Raw genomic sequence first — 15,354 nt, 5'->3', positions numbered from 1 at the left:
AGGACCAGCGGGACCTTCCTCTGCAGATCAAGTAGTGCCCACAGCACCCTTGGGCCCCCGAGACCAACCCACTGAGATACGTGTGTCTCAAGCGGGAGAGTCGGGGCCAGCAGCAATGTCGGCAGCCCTTCCCCTTTCCCCGCCTGTAAACACCGTAACCTCAGCAACCTCCTCGGAGGTTTTTTCTGCGCAAGGCTGGGGAACACCCTATCCGTCCCTGCCGGTCCAGCCGCCACAACCGGGACCCTCCCATACAACGGAGGGGACTCCTCCCTTCAACCGGGTGGCGGCAGAATTCCCACAATTAATAACAGGGAGGCAACACACAATCACCAATTCCCCTCCCGCAAGTAGAACCCGTTTAAGAGCAAGAATGATAGATAATGAATGGGGAGAGAGTGAAGAGGGGCACCGGTTGTTCCCTCTTAGGGAAGTACCGACGGCCCCGGGAGTGATCGGTTTTGTGAATGTACCCCTTAACTCTGGAGATGTAAGAGCATTTAAAAAAGAGATGGGGCGGTTGTTAGATGACCCTCTCGGAGTGGCTGAGAGGTTAGATGAATTTTTAGGGAGTAGCATTTATACCTTTGACGATCTTATGGCAATCCTGAGATCACTGTTTAATCCGGAGGAAAGGGAAATGATTAAACAAGCCGGGATCAGAGACTGGGACAGACGCAATCCACAGGGGATGCCAGGTAACCAGAAATGGCCTAGCGCAAGCCCGAGCTGGAATGCACAGACGGAGGAAGGCAGACGGAACATGAGGGATTTAAAGAGCATGATTATACAAGGTATAAGAGAAGCGGTCCCTAGGGGCCAGAACATTAGCAAAGTTTTTAAAGAGTGTCAAGGAAAGGAGGAACCACCCACTGAGTGGATCGAGAGATTACGGCGAAGTTTACAGATTTATTCTGGGACTGACCCGAACTCTCCTGTGGGGGAGGTTCTGTTAAAAACACAATTCGTTGCTAAATCTTGGGAAGATATTAGGAGGAAATTAGAAAAGATTGAGGGGTGGCAAGATAAAAGTCTTCAGGAGCTCCTAAGGGAAGCTCAAAAAGTGTACATGAGAAGAGAAGATGAGAAGCAGAAATCGCAAGCTAGAATTTTAGTAACAGCGGTAAAAGAGGTCCAGAAACAAGAACAGATGCAGGGTAAGTTTAAATCACTACCCGGGAAAGGTCGAGGTTCTCACCGGGCAGCCCCGGCCCCATGGAAAGAACCCCCTGAATGCTACTACTGTAAAAAGGTAGGACACGTTCAGCGAAATTGTAAACAAAAATTAAAAGATGAGAAAATTTTTCAGGAAGACTAGGGGTGTCAGGGGCTCTTTAATTTGGGGACCAGAACATCCAAGGAGCCCTTGATAAAGTTAAAAGTGGGACCCCAACGACAAGTGGTAAGTTTTCTTGTAGATACTGGGGCAGAGAGAAGTACCCTGCAGAAATTGCCATACGGATGTGTGGCTAGCAGAGAAAAAGTTTTTGTAATCGGTGCAAAGGGAGACCCCTTTGAAGTACCTATAATAAAAGATGTGGAAATAGAATCTGAAAATAAAATTTGCTTAGGGAATTTGCTATTAGTAGAGGAAGCAGATTACAATTTACTGGGAAGGGACATGATTGTTGCTTTAAGAATTAATATCTTGATTAAAAACTCTGAATTGGTGGTAAAAATATTTAGGTTGACTCCTAAGGATGAGGAGAGAATTAACCCTAAAGTATGGCATTCAAAAGGAGAGTTAGGAAAGCTAGATATCAAACCTATCAAAATAAAAATCGAGAACTCCGAGGACCCTATAAGAGTCAAACAATATCCCATCCCGATGGAAGGGAGAAGGGGGTTGAAACAAATAATTGATGACCTCCTAAAAGGGGGAACTTTAGAGCCTTGCATGTCCCAACACAACACCCCCATACTGGCTGTAAGGAAGACGGATGGCAGCTTCCGATTAGTCCAGGACCTACGAGCGGTAAACGCTAGGACCCGGACTAGATTCCCGGTGGTGGCCAACCCCTATACTTTACTAAATAGACTCACACCAGAAGATGTGTGGTATAGTGTGATTGATTTAAAAGATGCCTTCTGGACTTGCCCTCTGGATGAAAGGAGTAGAGATTATTTTGCATTTCAGTGGGAGGACCCAGAAACAAACCGCAAACAACAGCTAAGGTGGACGGTCCTCCCCCAGGGGTTTGTGGAGTCCCCGAACCTGTTTGGACAAGCTTTAGAACAAATATTAACCCAATTTGCTTTAGAGGGCGATACAAAGCTTTTGCAATATGTAGATGATTTGCTAATAGCTGGACCAACTGAAGAAAGCGTTAGAAAAAGCACGATTGCCTTGTTAAACTTCCTAGGAAAGAAAGGTTTGAAAGTATCAAAATCCAAGCTGCAATTCACAGAGCCTGAAATAAAATATCTTGGGCATTGGATATCTCAAGGGAAGAAAAAATTAGACCCGGAGAGGGTAGCAGGCATCCTCGCATTGCCTGCACCAAAAACAAAAAGGCAAATTAGACAAATTCTGGGGCTCTTGGGATACTGCAGGCAGTGGATTGAGGGTTACAGTGAAAAGGTGAAGTTTTTATATGAAAGATTAAACACTGACAGACTAAAGTGGACTGAACAGGATGAGTCCAATTTTCAGAAATTAAAAATTGTCCTTATGACTGCCCCGGTACTAACTCTACCAGATACGAATAAAGAATTCCAGTTGTTTGTGGATGTGAGTGGACAAACAGCACAGGGAGTCCTGACTCAGGAATGGGCAGACAAAAAGAAGCCTATAGGGTTTCTTTCAAAGATCTTAGATCCAGTCAGTCGAGGTTGGCCTACGTGTTTACAAGCAATTGTAGCAGTAGCTCTGTTAGTAGGAGAAGCAAAGAAAATAACTTTTGGGGCTCCTCTGGTAGTCTACACTCCCCATGATGTGAGAAACATATTGCAGCAAAAAGCAGAAAAGTGGCTGACTGATTCCAGGCTCCTGAAATATGAAGCCATCTTAATCAGTTCACCCGGTTTAGAATTAAAAACTACTTCTGCACAAAATCCTGCTCAGTTTTTATTCGGTGAACCTTTAGAGAAATTAGTTCATAACTGTTCAGAGATCGTGGAGCTGCAGACCAGAATAAGACCGGACTTAGAGGATCAGGAGTTAGAAGGGGGAGTCATGAAACAGGGAAAATGGTGGTTACCTGATGGGAGGGAGCTGATCCCGAGGGGAGTGGCAAGGAGAGTGTTACAAAGACTACACAAACAGACCCATTGGGGAACTCGGGCGCTGGCAGATCAGTTCCTGAAATTTTTTGGATGCAAGGGGATTTTTGAAATTGCCAAACAAGAGGTACAGGGGTGTGTGGTTTGCCAAAAAGTAAATAAATCCAACTCCAAACAAACCGTTTGGGGAGGGCGGCCTCTCTCATACCGACCATTTGAGAGGATCCAGGTGGACTTCACCGAATTACCAAAAATCGGGAGATATAAATTCTTATTAGTAATAGTTGATAAACTTACGCACTGGGTAGAAGCCTTTCCCAGGGCAAGGGCTACGGCCCAAACAGTATCAAAAATTTTATTGGAAGAAATCATCCCTAGGTATGGGATAGTGGACTGTATTGATTCGGATCAAGGAACTCATTTCACTTCAAAAATTATAAAACAAACTTCAGAAGCTGTGGGTATCAGATGGCAATACCACACTCCCTGGCATCCTCAGAGTTCAGGGCAGGTGGAAAGAATGAATCAGACACTTAAATCCCAATTGTCTAAACTCATGATAGAGACAAAAATGTCATGGATTAAGTGCCTCCCTCTTGCTTTACTAAATATAAGAACAATGCCTCATTCTGAAACGGGTCTGTCCCCTTTTGAAATGTTGTACGGAATGCCATACAAACATGGAATGCCGGTGGGACACCCCCAAGTGGAGGATGTACAGATACAACCATATCTCATTGCTATCAACAAAAATTTACAGGAACTACGAAAAAGAGGACTGATTCCCCAAAGCACCACTCTGGGATTTGCAATACACCAGATACAGCCTGGGGATAAAGTCCTCGTCAAAGCGTGGAAGGAGCTTCCCCTCAACCCCCATTGGGAAGGACCTTTCCTGGTTCTCCTGACCACAGACACAGCTGTCCGGACCGCAGAAAAAGGTTGGACCCACTCATCTCGGGTAAAGAAAGTGAAGGAATACGACACCTCCAAGTGGAAAGTCACCACCCCTCCGGGAGAACTAAAGATCAGACTACAGCGTAACCACAAATGAACAGTAACGATCAGATAAGTTGTATTCACCCTGAATGTAATTGTTTTCCGTTTATACATTTTAAGTGCGCCTATTGTAACCAGATTTGGGTAACCCACTGTTTGGGAGGGTACAAACCTAAAGGATTGTGCACAAAGTGTCTAGAAAAGGAACAGGATTTGACTAGCCGTCTCTTAATACTTGCCACCAGGGCGGGGTTGTTGGAACTCGACTCTCCTGAGTGGTTCCTACTTTTTCAAAGGGGATAAGAGGGAAACTAGACTCCAAGGCAGAGGCTTTGGAAATCGAGTGCCGAAAGACAGTAAAAGTACCGTGCAGGACAGACACGATTAAGTCGTCTCGGTGGGCTACCTTTAAAAGGAGATACGCCATAAGAACTACAAGGGCCCCTGAAGAATATCCTTGCTGCCGGGAAGATGGTAATCCCCGCCGTATATTTTTATACGGGCGAAGGGCAAGGCAGAGGGATACACCGGTGGGGAATCCTGATGTTCCTGAATCTAGCCATGTGCTTGACCAAGGGAATGAGCCCCGAGGTGCCTCTGGGGGATCCTCCCCTAGAGAAGTGTAAGCGGTGCCAGACCACCACAAATGCCGGACGAATAATCGACTGTCCTCCAGAACAACAAAGGGGGTTTTGTATATCCAATGGCACTCAGTATAATCTATGTGAACTAAAGGGGGAAATCTGGTGTTATCACCCAGCGGCGAGTCTTAAGGACGGGCAGTCTAAAACTCCTATGAAAAGAAAGACTGAAACTTCCCATTTCAGGTATAGGAGAGAAGTGGGAATGATTCCCCCAATTCCAATCTGCAGTCAATGTAACAAAACGGTCTGGATAGGGGGGAAAAGACAATCCACCTTTTTGGCATATTATGTGGTTAACCCTTTATGTTACAATAAAGCGAATTTGAAAATGTGTACCATGGGAGGGAAGGTATATTGGGAAGGTAGAAACTTAAAACATGAAGAAAAAGCTTTTTTTAATAATGAACCGATAATCCTTGATTTGTTAAAAAGTAGTGATGACCGGGTATGTTTGCAATTCAACCCAGTATTCTGCTTCTCCAGGGATGAGGAAGGGGTGGACCCTGAAAACAAAATAAAACAACTAACCCTAGAGTTAAAGAGGCGAGAAGCGGAAGCTCGGAAAAAGAGGCTAGAACAGGAGAGGCTTAACTCTCTTAGTGAACATTATGAGCAATTAGAGAAACAATACAGCAATTGGGGGTTGCCAAACCCCAACTAGAATCTTTTCATAGATCTAATGCAAGAAATAGCCACAGAATTAGGTCTATCTAACTGTTGGATCTGTGGCGGGTTAAAATCAGCTGAAAGATGGCCTTGGAAGGGAGAGGGACTAACCCCAGAGCAACTCCTAAAATGGGAAGGCTCTAAAATATCAAAAACAAAACAAAGACCAGAGGGATGGGTTATAGACCAAAGAATAATCGGTACTGTCTGCATTAGCAGAGAGGGAAAAGAATTCACTGATTTAGTAGGCTATACCCCGTGTGTAAGCACACTCACGGTGAATTCGGAAAGCAAAACTAAAACCTGGCAACCTGAACCACCCGCGGGCTATTGGAGTCGCTCCCGGGGGAATAACTGTGAATGGATGGAAATAATTGGACTTTGCTGGTACAAAAACTCTGGGGCCAATCCCTTCCATGAGCTAATAGGATTGAAGGAATATTGGGATGATCTGGCAAAGTTGAACAAGGGTTGGGAAGCTCCTGATGGTATATATTGGATATGTGGGAAAAAGGCTTATAGCGAGCTACCCAGAAAATGGAAAGGATCCTGCACACTTGGAATAATTCGACCCTTTTTCTTTACTCTACCTAAAACAGAGAGTAAATCATTGGGAGCCCCTCTCTTTGAAACATTAAACAGACAAAGGAGGGAATTAAAACGGGAACTACCAATAGCGGGAGGCAACCAGAAGTGGAACGAGGAAGAATGGCCTGCCAAAAGGATCATTCAATATTACGGGCCCGCTACTTGGGCAAACGATGGCAGCTGGGGTTACAGAACCCCCATTTATCTCCTCAACAGACTTATCAGATTGCAAGCGGTGGTAGAGATAGTTTCTAACCACACTTCAGAAGCCCTAGAACTCCTAGCCAAACAACATTCACAAATGAGAGCTTTTGTGTACCAAAACAGACTAGCTCTCGATTATTTGCTAGCCGAGGAGGGAGGAGTGTGTGGCAGATACAACGAATCCGAGTGTTGTATGGAAATAGACGATTACGGAGAAACAATAAAAGGATTGGCTGCTGAAATTAAAAAAGTAGCTCATGTGCCAGTCCAAAAATGGAATTCAATCCTACAAGCCTCCTGGTGGGACCAGATATTCGGGCAAGGGGCTTGGTGGAAGAAGCTAGTATTTTTCATCACTTGTTCAGTTGCCGGAATCATTTTCCTTCCCTGCTTAATTCCTTGCTTCATCAGACTAATTCACTCTGTTGTGCAAGGAATGCAGATTGCCACACTTCCAATCGATCCTGAGAAAGCACAAGGGAGACCTACTCCTCTCTCTAAACTAATGAAATTAGAGGAGGAAAAAGAAAACGAAAATGTGATTAAAGCCTTAAAGAATTTTGAAAATAAATATAACCTGGCACAAGCATATAGTGAGAATTCGTTAACGGACTGGGAAGAAAATGAATGTGAGTAAAAAAATTATAGTCCTCCCCTGCAGAATTGGATGAAATAACACGAATTTTTAATGTAATGGATTATTAGGCGGGGGACTGTGAGAAATGAACTTGTAAAAATTCGTAGAAATCTAAATAAATGTATATAACAATAATGATATAAAATATAAAGTACAGTATGACACACAAGCCCTTCCCAGATCTAGCCACGAATTTCCACTCAAAGGATAACGATCCTAGCCAGCGCCCATCAACGAAAAAGAATAGACAGGACACGGCCCATCAAGCTGACAGGACAAAAACTCATCAAACTGACAAGGACAGGCTCGGTGCCCATCAACGGGGAAGAATAGACAGGACACGAAACATCAAGCCAACAAGGAGAGGCTCCGACGAGATACTCATCACCGGACCTGAACACCCCGCCTTGCAGGCTACCGTTGGGGGAAGCCATCAGGTAAACAAAAGGAAAAATCCAGCCGAAATATCCATCGGCTCCAACCCGGATCCAACCATCCCATCCAGATGGCCTGAACCACAATGAAATCAAGAACCACCCAGAACTTCTTTACATATGAGGAGACTCGGTCCGGACGTCCATTCGACTCTATTCTCCAACGCCAGGAAATCAATTCATACGACAATCAAGGACGGTTGATGAATGGTGCCTGCCTGGAATTTGGCCTCAAGGCTAAAAATCCCTATAAAAACCCCGGACAGTCTACCCTCCTTCGTGGATTTGGGAACACCTATACCTTTGGGTATAGACCCCTGTCCACCCAGCGCTGCGCTGTTTGTTTTATTGTGGTTTTTCCTCATTGTTTATTTTTTATAGAAATTGTTTTATAATAAATTGTTTTTATTTAACCCAAATCTGCCTTTGCATTTATAACATCTTGGATTGGATGTTCTTGGATGGGAAGTTGGTAGGAGGAATGTGGTGCTCTCCTTACAGTAGCCCTTGCCTCTATCCTTCATTTCTTAGGTAGTCCAGATCAGCCTTTTGTGCTTTAAAAACACAAAGGGTGTTTCTCACCCTCCAAAATCTGTTTTTTAGTTGTCTGTGGTGTTTTCACCTCAAAACTTCTTCTCCTACTGATGTTCAATTTCTTTTTTACTACCACAGATGTCTCATGGCAATAACTTTGCCTATAAGGTATCTGCTGCTTTCTGCACTTCCATATATTCACTTACATACTACTTCCAGTAATGAAGGCACAATTTTCTGTGACTGAAATGATGCTGAAATGTCTGGAAAACTGGAAGGTGAGTGTTGGAGAGAATGAGCATAAGGAGATAAAGACAGACAAGCTGGTAGTCACCAAACTTTGTCACACTTTTTAAGGGTAGGGTGGAACCCAAAGCTCTCGTGCTGGCACAGATAAAATAAATGGATCCAGGATAAAATAAATTGAAAGGTCACCTTGATTAACTTCCCATCTCTCCTCTCCCTTACTCTGTCTCGAGCTCTCTGCCACCTTGATAACCACAGGCATGTCTGACTCCTCAGCCATGTCAGGCAGCTTCCATTTAAACATTGAACAGGAGCCAAATTATTCTTCCTGTCATATTTAAGGTTCTTCAAATTATTAAGTGGTGGTGCATAGTAAAAAATAATTGCATAGAAATGTGCTTAAAATAGTGACCTAGGGGGTCTGTGTGCTTTTCTCAGTTGTTTTAGAACTCTGTTGTATCCCCTCGCTAAAGAGTTTCACTCTTACACAAAAAAACACAAAAATACCTTCCTTGTCTGGTGTTTTGATACATAATAAATGCTGCAGGTTTTCATTCATCCTGTTATTTTGAAGCGTTTTAGCATTTGTGTCCTGGTTCATCAAATGTGCCCTGGTTGTGTCACAAAAACACAGAACACCGTGAGCCCTTGCCTGAGGGCCCTGTGACACAGATCATGAGAAAGGAGAATTGTTTTTACCTCACCCCTGGGCTCTGGCATCATCCCTGATTTTAGTGGGAAAGTGAGATAGGAGCTTCTTACTGTCAACAGTGGAAGGACCTGCAGTCTTGTCTCATTAAGAATAAATAAAAGCTGCCTCTTGTCAGATTTTGTCCCCCCAAAAAGTGAATGTTACTAACTTCAAAAGATTTTCCTTAAAGCATTTTTGAAACTTGCCTGTTTGGGGCATGTAAAAATGCAGAATTCCTCCTTAACATTCTTGCCATCCTGTTTAAATGCCCGTTTACCCTACTGTGTTTTCCTGATCTACAGAGGAGGCAGTGAGCCATGATGTTCAGGGGACAATGATTTGCTGACACTGATGGGTTCTCAAACTCCATTAGGGTGCATGAATCACAAGTTAATTAGTAATTTTTCCCAATATAGTGAAGTTCTATCTTTAATCCTACAATTCCTGTCTCTTGTCAGATTTATTATTATCTCCAGATGGACTGTTCTGCCTCTTCCCTCAAAACTTTCTCATGTTAGGAGGTAAGGTTTTTATAAGTGTATGAAATACTAGTTTCTTTTATTTGAGTAAAAACTTTCCAGGGTTATACTTTATTTCACACAAATAAGGATTTGAAACTACAGCTTCAGGAGTTTCAAGTACTCCAGAGTTTCATAGGCAATTAGACCCAGAAAATTATGAGGTGTGATTGGCACTCCAGATAGAGGGTATTAGAACCTGACTGAATCCCAGTTACTGGGATTAGAAGATAATTAGAAGATAATATAGAAGATAATTTTGAGCACCACTAATTGCTGCTTTCGGAATGGAGGTGCCAAACTAGAGCTGCAGTGCAGGAGCTGTGGAGGTTTAGGATCACATATTTCACTGCCCTGTTCTTCCAGGTGAGGAGCTTATCACAGAGGGAAGGGAATTTGGATATTTAGTGGGGAGCCCCAATGCCCTCACCTTCCTGGATCTGCTGCCATGCACTGCTGCCTTGCTGGGAGTGATGTAGGGTCTCTTCTCCAGCCACAGGAGTTTTCTCATTTGATGGGAGGGGTTGATGGTTTGGTTTGGGGCTTTTTTTAGATCCTTAGGTAGCAGAGAATTTCCTATACCTTGAGGATGAAAAGCTTATAAGGCTGATGAAGAATGTGGGTATTTAAATTTTGTACTTTTACATAACTTTGAAATCCTGAAATTGAAGGTAACAGATATAGCACAGTTGGATAATTGCCCCAAACCCAGATATCTGTTTTATAAACATTATGCTGTGATTTTAGTAAGTTGGTAGAAGGAAACTTGTGGACCAGCTCTTAAAATGTGCGTTTGGTTTGCTTTTTTGCAAGGCGGGAGGAGACCTGAGTAACTTTTAAGGAAGGTGCATGTTGTTAGCTGGGCAGAGGGTGGGATGTGGCAGGGGACAGTTTGAGGAAAACAAGCTGGAATACCACTCAAAACAGGAGGAAGAGTCCTGGAAAGGGAAGGAAAGAGAAGGTGGGAGCCTGAGGAGACTGTGAGCTGCAGCTCTCCCCATGGATGTGGGTATGAGAGGGCAGCATGGGTGTGGGAGAGCTGGAGAGGACAGGCTCTAAAAATCAAACTGAGAAGTGGGGACAGCCCCAACAGCAAGAGTTTTAATTGTAAAACTGCAGAAAAAGAGATTGCTTCCACACTTTTGTTGGAGAATTGAAGCCCATGTGCAGGTATGGACTGTTTTCAGTAGTCATGTTCATTCATGGCTGCTGACAGAAGGTGTGGGGAACCAGACCTGGGTTGCTTTTGTATTGCAAATGGAGAACTGAGAGACTGGCCACGAACCTGCTCTGTTACACCAACACAGCTACCAGCAAGTCCCAGCACAGCAACCAGGGTACTCAGCAGCACGTTATCCTGCTGCAAGATACCTGCTTTTATAGAGGTTTTTATCACAGCACAGCTTCTTGCAAAGGAATCCTTCCCTGCTCCTCTCAGAGCTCGTGTTTCACTGCCTTTCAGTCAAAATTATCTGCTCCTTTTAATTACCCCCTGTTCTACTGTTTGAGACTTGACACAGTGTGCAGTGTTGAAGGAATTTCCAGTCCAGATTGACTCTCCTGGAAAAGTTCATGCAGAAATCAGGGAGATGGGTGAATTCTCTGAAAAGCAGTGTGAGCCTCTCTTGTAGGAGAGGAAGAGAGTCAGGGTTTAAGTAAGGATTAAACAGTTCCTGCTTTCCAAGGTGACAGCTGAGTAGGAACTACTTCCATGCACGACAATGAGCAAGGGCTCTTGTGTTTTGTGGAATATATAATTATGGCTCATTGCCTGCTCTGTAGATCAGGTAAGCCATAATGTGGAATGCACTTGAGAGCATTTCCAGCAGCTTCATGTGAGGCTGTTCCTGTTGAAGGCTCCCAAATGTAATTCAGGGTTTCTCCCTGGAAGGCCCGAGGAGGTATCTGTGCCTGCTGCTTGTTGCCAGACTTGGAAGCACAGAGGCTTGTGTTCAGTCCTCAAAGCATCCTGCTCAACTCTAAGCATGCTTAAAAAGGAAAAGAGAGATGAGAAATTACTCGTGCTTCTCTGTTCAGAAGTGTGCTGGTGAGAAGGAAAGTGGTCTGCTCTGCCTGGAACTCCAAGGAGTAATCTTTCCAGGAGAGGGAATTTCCCACAGGAGGGGTTTGTAGACTGCTGCTCTGAGAGAGCACTGTGGTAAACTCTGTGTTTTCTGAGGCCAGGGAGAGGTGATGATCTTGGCTGCGGGACTTTGAATCTTTTTCATTTTTTCAGAGATCTTCACGTGTTTTTTTGGAAGACAACAGCCGACTTTTATCTTGGGCTGCTCTCAAAAAAAGAAAAAAATTCAGCCAGGAATGAGAATTGAAATGAAAAGACTTTTGGGTTGTAATGAGTATTTCTTGGTTGTGAATTCTGAAGGGGCTTGGAACAGGTGTAAGAACCTTTCCCAGAGTGACATCTCATGGATACAAACACCACAGTCCTGACAGGACTGCCAGAGGGAATCACACACCGTTAGCTGCTGGATGTGTGCATGCATGACTACCTCCCTGCCCTTTAGCCCCAGAGGCAGAAAAACAACTCTGCTCTGAAAAAAGAGGGAGGAGGAAGAAGGAAAAGAGTGTTTAAAGGCAGCTGGAGTAAGTGATTCGTCTGGAAGGCTGACTGCCCACCCATGAGCTGCTGAGCAACTCTGACACTGCTCCTGTGATTCCTTTTTGGGCTACCTAAAAACAGAGGCCAGACAAAATCAAGGGAATATAAAGCAGTTCTGTTTATTGAAGGGCCTTCAGGTACATTTAGTGCAGACAAAGCCCCCAGGGGCTGCAACCAAAAATGGATGATGGGTCACAGGTTTTCACACTTTTATCAGTTTGGTCCATTTGCACATTGGGGGTTCATCTTCCAATTCCAGCTTCAGGGAATGAACTCATTTACCCCAAGTTTGCTGCCCCCAACTCCCTTTTGTTTCCATCTCTCAGGCCTGAGGCAGTGAGGTGTCCTTGATTGCCAGGCCTGGAGAGGAATTGCTGTGTCTGAGCAAAATGGGAAAGCAGCAGCTCACACTGTGTGTGGAGTTTGGAGTTACACACTAAAGAACTGCAGGATTACAGATACATGACAAATATAAAAGCTAAAATCCTAAAGTGTCAGCTGAAGTACTCGGGTCACAGAGCCATGGGAACCTGGCCTGCCAGGGAGGGAGGAGAGAGCAGGTCAGAACTGAGGATGAGATCCTAAATCCATGTATACATTGAGGCTGTCTGAAAAACTTGGTCTGGTGCTCATGTGTGAGCACCTGGCATAAAGCCTGAGGAGAGTGTTTGGATTTAATGGTCTGCATAGGAAGGTAGAGTTCAGCTCTGGGTCAGTTCCATAAAGGGGGTTCAGATCCTGGGCACAGGGCAGTGCAGAATTAGGTGATGTTTTCTACAGCTCTGCTGGAGTAGTTGCTGTCTCTGCACACCACGTGAGCATTGTCAGTCTCTTCTAGGTTTAGGAAGCTCTTCTTGCCCATTTGTGTAATTCTGAGTTCTGCTCTGCTAACCAGTCTGAGACAAGCATTTCTGTTCCCTGGAATTTAGGGTTCTGATCCAAAAGCTGTATAAATTTTCAGGAATGATTTTACTCAGTGCAAAACCTTTCTCTCCATAGCTCTGGATGGAACAGGGCAGGTCACAGACCTTCCTGGGCTGGCAAGAACAGCTGTTGGAGGCAGGGGATGCAGATCTCCAGGATGTTCCATATTCCAGGCTAGGTTTGAAAAGACTTTTACCTTCACTTTTTCTGCCACTGGAGCCAAACCCCAGATTGAGATTGGAGCACTTGCAAGAAACTTGCCCATCTTTGATGGGTGAGAAGAGGCTGGAATTAGCAAAGCCTCTCTCTTAGCTGGAGTCTGGAGGGTTTTCTCTGGGGCCCACAATACCCTGACTTCCCTCAGATGCTGATGCCTGTAAGAGCCTGACCAGACAGGTGACTTTGGACTTCCTGCACCATATTAAGAGGTAATTATGAGGTAATTAAGAGGTGTCAGTGTTACAGAGACAAGCTAGGACTGCAACCAATTTTCAAGGAATTTACTGTGCATCTGTTTTTCTGGATATTCTCTACTGGTTTTGCATATGAATGCAAGCAAAGCCACTGCTTGGCTACTGCCTTTGGTGTGGAAACAGTCCAGAGCAGCAGGATTCAATTTTTATTTTGAAGGCTAATAATTTTGGAATTCAAGATCATTGTGTGCTACCATATGGCATGCTTTAACTGCACAAGGAACAGCCTTGAGTAACTCTGTGAATCTTGGAATCTGTGGAATTCTCAGCAGGCTGGGGTGTCAGAATGACCAGGGTAGGGTGTTTTGATGTCAGCACAGCTGCTGATGTGGAGCAGCTTCACTGTGACTGAGCTGCAGCACAGCTCCTCGCAGGATCCGACTTCTTACAATTTGCACCTTCATGGGTGAGGTTGTCACTGTAAATGTGACTGGTTTAGCTTGAAAAACATAAAAACAAGATCACTGCTGAGAGTTGCAGGGATCCTAGAGGTGCAATGATTTTACTGAGGACTGTGGCTGACCCAGCTGTGCTCAGATCAGGCTGTGCATCCTTGTGCTGTTTGCCAAGGGAGGAGCTGCAGGAGCTGGTATCCCTACGGCTCAGAGAGGTTTGTGTGGAGTTTCTAACCTGCCTCTGCCTTAACAGAGAGATTCAAACCACCAAGCCAGACAGGCTTTGCCTGAAGTATTTTATGTGAGCATCTTTCTGTTGGTTGGACTGTAGGAAAAATCAGCAGGGAAGGTTTCAGGTAGATCAGGGAGATTTCTCTGCGCCTGCAGGGTGAGGTCCAGGCCATCAGGGTAACCTGGGCTTTCTGCCTGAACACTGAACACATTCTCCATTTATGGCACACAGACCATGTCTATGGCCTGCTTTAATAACATTTATGCACAGGCTTTACACGTAATGTTGTATATCCAAATCTTGGTGAGCCCTGATGAGTGAAAGTGAGAATTTGTGGTCAATGTGAGAGTTGAGCTCTGTGATGAAATCTCTTCCTGTGCATGACTTCTACACTAAACAGGCCTCCAGTAATCCCTGGTGACAGGATGGTATCTTCACTAGGGTAAAAGAAACTAATTTAGGACAAAAGCGATTTTTCCACTTGTTACCTGATGAGCTGTGAAGTTCTGCTTCAGCCAAGTGGTGTGAAATTATTACCTTTAAACTGCTGATTAGACTGAGCTCTGGTTTTTCCTACAGGCTCTGTGATCACAGAGAAAATGGACACTTGTTCTGGATTTGCTCTCAGGAGATGCTTGAAAAGCTGATGCCTGGTGATGTAGCACTCAGCTCCTTGCAGATAAGTAATGGCTATCTCAGTCAAAGCTGGTTTTGTATTGACCTTAAAGCAGGGTCAGGACCCCGGATTTCTGTTAAGCTACTTTGCTTTGCTTTTAAACCGTTCAGATAAATAGTTCTGCACATTGATGCAGCTGTGTCATAATTGCTAAGTTTTAAGTTTGTTGCAGTCTCGTGCTTGGTGTTACCTTTTGCTCCTCTCCTCGTTAATTAGCTCAGAGTTCAGTGATTTAGGAGCCTTCCTGCATTTCCTATCAGAGAGTTGATGCAGTCCTGGGCCGTGATCATGCTTATTATACTTTGCTGTACTATATTCAAATGTGTTTAAATAATAGGTGGGGATTGCTAAGTAAATACTTAGAATGTGAATATATTGCATGAAACGAGAGGAATATATTGCATGAAACGAGAGGAATATATATATATATAATATTTATATATAAAATTATATAAAATTTCTATATAAATATATAAAGGGAGTTTTTCTAGGCTGCTTATTTACAGCTTCAATGGATATATGAGTTGTTAATGCAGTGACTTGGATCAGGCATCAGAAAGTCCAGTTGTATTCTCACTAACAACTACAGAATTGTTTCATTTAATTCCTTGCTTTTACTTTAAAGGTTTGCTTCTACATTGCATCTAATTT

Source organism: Pseudopodoces humilis, chromosome 11 (genome assembly GCF_049639895.1).
Source record: "Pseudopodoces humilis isolate 2021_Gansu_Grassland_sample_001 chromosome 11, ASM4963989v1, whole genome shotgun sequence".
In the NCBI taxonomy this organism is placed as follows: Eukaryota; Metazoa; Chordata; class Aves; order Passeriformes; family Paridae; genus Pseudopodoces; species Pseudopodoces humilis.
This window is presented reverse-complemented; position numbering follows the sequence as displayed.